We start from the raw sequence: 6,000 nt of genomic DNA, 5'->3' as shown, positions 1-6,000 counted from the left end.
GACGAGTGGCTAATCTGCCCTTGCCTTCCGTCCTGCTAGCTAACAATCTCTGGAAAATAAATGAGATGAACTGAATGCATGTTCATACTACCAATGGGACATTAAAAACGGTAATATCTTATGTTTCACAGAGTTGTGTCTGAACAACGACATTAAGAACAAACAGCTGGTGGGTTATACACTCTATCGGCAGGACAGAACAGCAGCCTCTGGTAAGACACGGGACGGGGGCCTATGCATTTATGTAAACAACAACTGTTGCACAATAGCTAAGGAAGTATCAAGGTTTTGCTCGCCTGAGGTAGAGTATCTCATGATAAACTGTAGACCACACTATCTACCTAGAGAGTTTTATTTTTATTTTTCGTAGCAGAAGGTGTCTCCTTCCTGAGCGGTATGACAGCTGCGTGGTCCCATGGTGTTTATACTTGCCTACTATTGTTTGTACAGGTGAAAGTGGTACCTTCAGGTGTTTGGAAATTGCTCCCAAGGATGAACCACACTTGTGGAGGTCTACAATTTTCTGAGGTCTTGGCTGATTTCTTTTTATTTTCCCATGATGTCATGCAAAGAGGCACCGAGGCACTTGAAATACATCCACAGGCACACCTACAATTGACTCAAATGATGTCAATTAGCCTATCAGAAGCTTCTAAAGCCATGACATCATTTTCTGGAATTTTTCAAGCTGTTTAGAGGCACAGTCAACTCAGTGTATGTAAACTTCTGACCCATTGGAATTGTGATAGAGTGAGTTATAAGTGAAATAATCTGTCTGTAAACCATTTTTGGAGAAATTACTTGTGTCATGCACAAAGTAGATGTCCTAACCGACTTGCCAAAACTATAGTTTGTTTACAATAAATTTAAACGAGTTAAAATGAGTTTTAATGACTTCAACCTGTGTCTTCAACATAGTGTATGTAAACTTCCGACTTCAACTGTACCACCACAGACTGATGCTGGCACTTAAACCACACTCAGTGAGCTGTATACTGCCATGAGCAAACAGGAAAACGTTAATCCAGAGGTGGCGCTCCTAGTGGCCGGGGACTTTAATGCAGGGAAACTTAAATCAGTTTTACCTCATTTCTATCAGCATGTTAAATGTGCAACCAGAGGTAGAAAAAATCGAGACCAACTTTACTCCACACACAGAGACGCGTACAAAGCTTTCCCTCGCCTTCCATTTGGCAAATTTGACCATAATTCTATCCTCCTGATTCCTGCTTACAAGCAGCAATTAAAGCAGGAACCACCAGTGACTCGGTCAGGAAGTCTCAAGGTTTTGGTCAGATGAAGCAGATGCTAAAGTACAGGACTGTTTTGCTAGCACAGACTGGAATATGTTCCAGGGATTCTTCCGATGGCATTGAGGAATACACCACATCAGTCACTGGCTTTATCAATAAGTGCATCGAGGACGTCGTCCCCATAGTGACTGTACATACATACCCCAACCAGAAGCCATGTATTACAGGCAACATTCACACTGAGCTAAAGAGTAGAGCTGCCGCTTTCAAGGAGCGGGACTCTAACCCGGAAGCTTATAAGAAATCCCGCTATGCCCTCCGACGAACCATCAAACAGGCAAAGCGTAAATACAGGACTAAGATCGAATCGTACTACACCGGCTCCGACGCTTGTCGGACTACACGATTACAGACTACAAAGGGAAGCACGGCCGAGAGCTACTCAGTGACACAAGCTTACCAGATGAGCTAAATAACTTATATGCTCGCTTCGAGGCAAGTAACACTGAAACATGCATGAGAGCATCAGCTGTTCTGGACGACTGTGTGACCGCGCTCTCAGCAGCCGATATGAGTAAGACCTTTAAATAGGTCAACATTCAGAAGGCCGCAGGGCCAGACAGATTACCAAGACGTGTACTCCAGCGTCGACAGAGATGGCCACCTCACTGCGCGTTCCTAGGAAACTATGCAGTATGTTTTTTTTAATGTGTTATTTATTACATTGGTAACCCAGGTAATCTTAGGTTTTATTACATACAATAGGGAGGAACTACTGGATATAAGAGCAACGTCAACTCACCATCATTATGACCAGAAATACAACTTTCCCGAAATACAACTTTCCCGATCCTGTGTTTTGCCCACCACCCGAGGCAATGGATCGGATCCCGGCCGGCGAACCGAAACAACATCGCCGTAAAAGGGGCAGACGGAGCGGTCTTCTGGTCAGGCTCCGGAGACGGGCACATCGCGCACCGCTCCGAGCATACTACTCGCCAATGTCCAGTCTCTTGACAACAAGGTTGATGAAATCCGAGCAAGGGAAGCCTTCCAGAGAGACATCAGAGACTGTAACGTTCTTTGCTTCACAGAAACATGGCTCACTTGAGACACGCTATCAGAGTTGGTAGAGCCAGCTGGTTTCTTCACGTATCGGACGTGGTGTGATCATAACAACATACAGGAACTCAAGTCCTTCTGTTCACCTGACTTAGATTTCCTCACAATGAAATGTCGACCGCATTATCTACCAAGAGAATTCTCTTTAATTATAGTCACAGCCGCATATATTCCCCCCCAAGGAGACACATCGATGTGCCTGAACAAATTTTATTTGACTCTATGTAAACTGGAAACCACATATCCTGAGGCTGCATTCATTGTAGCTGGGGATTTTAACAAGGCTAATCTGAAAACTAGACTCCCTAAATTCTATCAGCATATTGATTGTGCTACCAGGGCTGGTAAAACCGTAGATCATTGTTATTCTAACTTCCGCGACGCATATAAGGCCCTCCCCCGCCCTCCTTTCGGAAAAGCTGAGCACGACTCCATTCTGTTGCTTCCAGCCTATAAACAGAAACTAAAACAGGAAGCTCCCGCTCTCAGGTCTGTTCAGCGCTGGTCCGACCAATCTGATTCCACTCTTCAAGATTGCTTAGATCACATGGATTGGGAGCTGGCTGGTGTGTTTATGGACATATTCAATCAATCCTTATTCCAGTCTGCTGTTCCCACATGCTTCAAGAGGACCACCATTGTTCCTGTTCCCAAGAAAGCTAAGGTAACTGAGCTAAACAACTACCACCCTGTAGCACTCACTTCTGTCATCATGAAGTGCTTTGAAAGACTAGTCAAGGGTCATATCACCTCCACCTTACCTGTCACCCTAGACCTACTTCAATTTGCTTACCGCCCCAATAGGTCCACAGACGATGCAATCACCATCACACTGCATACTGCCCTATCCCATCTGAACAAGAGGAGTACCTATGTAAGAATGTTGTTCATTGACTATAGCTCAGCACTCAACACCATAGTACCCTCCAAGCTCATCAAGCTTGAGGCACTGGGTCTCAATCCCACCCTGTGCAATTGGGCCCTGGACTTCCTGACGGGCCTCCCCAGATGGTGAAGGTAGGAAACAACATCTCCACTTTGCTGATCCTGAACACTGGGGCCCCACAAGGGTGCGTACTCAGCCCCCTCCTGTACTCTCTGTTCACCCATGACTGCGTGGCCATGCATGCCTCCAACTCAATCATCAAGTTTGCAGACGACACAACAGTAGTAGGCTTGATTACCAGCAATGACGAGACAGCCTACAGGGAGGAGGTGAGGGCTCCTTGACTGACTTAACAGCAGAAGACTGGTATAAGATTCAGCTGGAAGACCCACACCTCTTAGTGGTAATATGCTGTTTTGAAGTAGGTGAGAAGCATAGTGAGAAACAAAGGATGCAAGAGCCTGCCGAAGTCAGGATAATGCTCAGAGAATGGGATAAGTTTGTTGTCAGAAAAGGCATGATGTTTCTAAAAGTTTAAGAGCAGCGTGGAGAATCTTTCTTCCAAATGGTAATACCCTTAAGGCAATGTGCAGTAGAAGGTATCCATAATGAAGCTGGACACCTCAGTACTGACCGAACTCTCGATCTTGCAAAGGCTCGCTTCTACTGACCTAGAACAGCATTCGAAGTCGACAAGAAGTATAAAGAATGTCTGAGGTGCGTGTTACGCAAGGGTTGAGTGCAAAACCTAGTGAATATCAAAACATAGCTACAGTGGCAAGAAAAAATATGTGAACCCTTTGGAATTACCTGTATTTCTACATAAATTGGTCATACAATTTGATCTGATCTTCATCTAAGTCACAACAATAGACAAACACAGTCTGCTTAAACTAATAACACACACATTATTGTATTTTTCTTGTCTATATTGAATACATCATTTAAACATTCCATGCGTAGGTTGGAAAATGTATGTGAAACCCTAGGCTAATGACTTCTCCAAAAGCTAATTGGAGTCAGGAGGCAGCTAACCTGGAGTCCAATCAATGAGACGAGATTGGAGATGTTGGTTAGAGCTGCCTTGCCCTATAAAAACACTCACAAAGTTTGAGTTTGCTATTCACAAGAAGCATTGCCTGATGTGAAGCATGCTTCGAACAAAAGAGATCGCAGAAGACCTAAGAATTGTTGACTTGCATAAAGCTTGAAAGGGTTACAAAAGTATCTCTAAAAGCCTTGATGTCAGTCCACGGTAAGGCAAATTGTCAATAAATGGAGAAGTTTCAGCACTGTTGCTACTCTCCCTAGGAGTGGCTGTAAGAGAATGATGACTGCAAGAGCACAAAATGCTAAATGAGGTTAAGAAGAATCCTAGAGTGTCAGCTAAAGACTTACAGAAATTTCTGGAACATGTTAACATCACTGTTGACGAGTCTACGATACGTAAAGCACTAAACAATAATTGTGTTCATAGGAGGACACCATGAAAGAAGCCACTGATATCCAAAAAACCCTGTTGCTGCATGTTTGAATTTTGCAAAAGTGCACCTGGATTTTCCAGCGCTACTGGCAAAATATTCTGTGTACAGATGAAACTACAGTTGAGTTTTTTTTACAAGGAACACACAACACTATGTGTGGAGAAAGACATCAAAACCTCATCCCAACTGTAAAGTATGGTGGAGGGAGCATCATGGTTTGGTGCTGCTTTGCTGCCTCAGGGCCTGGAAAGCTGGTTATCATCGATGGAAAAATGAATTCCCAAGTTTTATCAAGACATTTTGAAGGAGAATAAAAGGCTGTCTGTCTGCCAATTGAAGCTCAACAGAAATTGGGTGACGCAACAGGACAATGACCCAAAACACAGAAGTAAATGCACCTTCTGAGTGGCCCAGTCCTGACCTCAACCCAATGGAGATGTTGTGGCATGAACTCACGAGAGCGGTTCACACCAAACATCACAAGAATATTGCTGAACTGAAGCAGTTTTGTAAAGACGAATGGTCCAAAATTCTTCCTGACCATTGTGCAGGTCTGATTCGCAACTACAAAAACGTTTGGTTGAGGTTATTGCTGCCAAAGGAGGGACAACCAGTTATTAAATCCAAAGGTTCACATACTTTTCCCACCCTGCGCTGTGAATGTTTAGTGTGTTCAATAAAGACATGAAAACGTGTTATTGTTGTTGTTGTGTTATTAGTTTAAACAGACTGTGTTTGTCTATTGTTGTGACTTAGATGAAGATCAGATAAAATTTTATGACCAATTTATGTAGAAATCCAGGTCATTCTAAAGGGTTCACATACTTTTTCTTGACACTATATGTTAGTAGAACTAGTCTGTATAGATTTTCTCTCACAAGAACCTGACAATTCAGACACCAGAAACATCTTAGTAATGTCAGATCATTTTACAAAGTACTCTTTAGCCATCCCAACTAAAGGTCAAACCACCGAGACAGTAGCCAGAGCACTTTGGGTGAGTTTGATTTTACATTATGGATTTCCTCAGAGTATTCATAGTGACCAAGGAGCCAGTTTTGAGTTTGAGCTTATAGCGGACATATGCTCTATTGTAAATCACAAACAACCCCTTTACCACCCTTGTGGTAATCCTGTTGAGCGCTTAAATAGGACTTTATTCGACATGTTAGGCACACTGAGTGACAAGAGAAAAGGAGAGTGGAGACATTATGTGGAACCCGTAGTGCATGCATACAATTGCACTCGCATTGAC

The sequence above is a fragment of the Oncorhynchus gorbuscha genome, linkage group LG15 (genome assembly GCF_021184085.1).
Source record: "Oncorhynchus gorbuscha isolate QuinsamMale2020 ecotype Even-year linkage group LG15, OgorEven_v1.0, whole genome shotgun sequence".
NCBI classification, from domain to species: Eukaryota; Metazoa; Chordata; class Actinopteri; order Salmoniformes; family Salmonidae; genus Oncorhynchus; species Oncorhynchus gorbuscha.
This window is presented reverse-complemented; position numbering follows the sequence as displayed.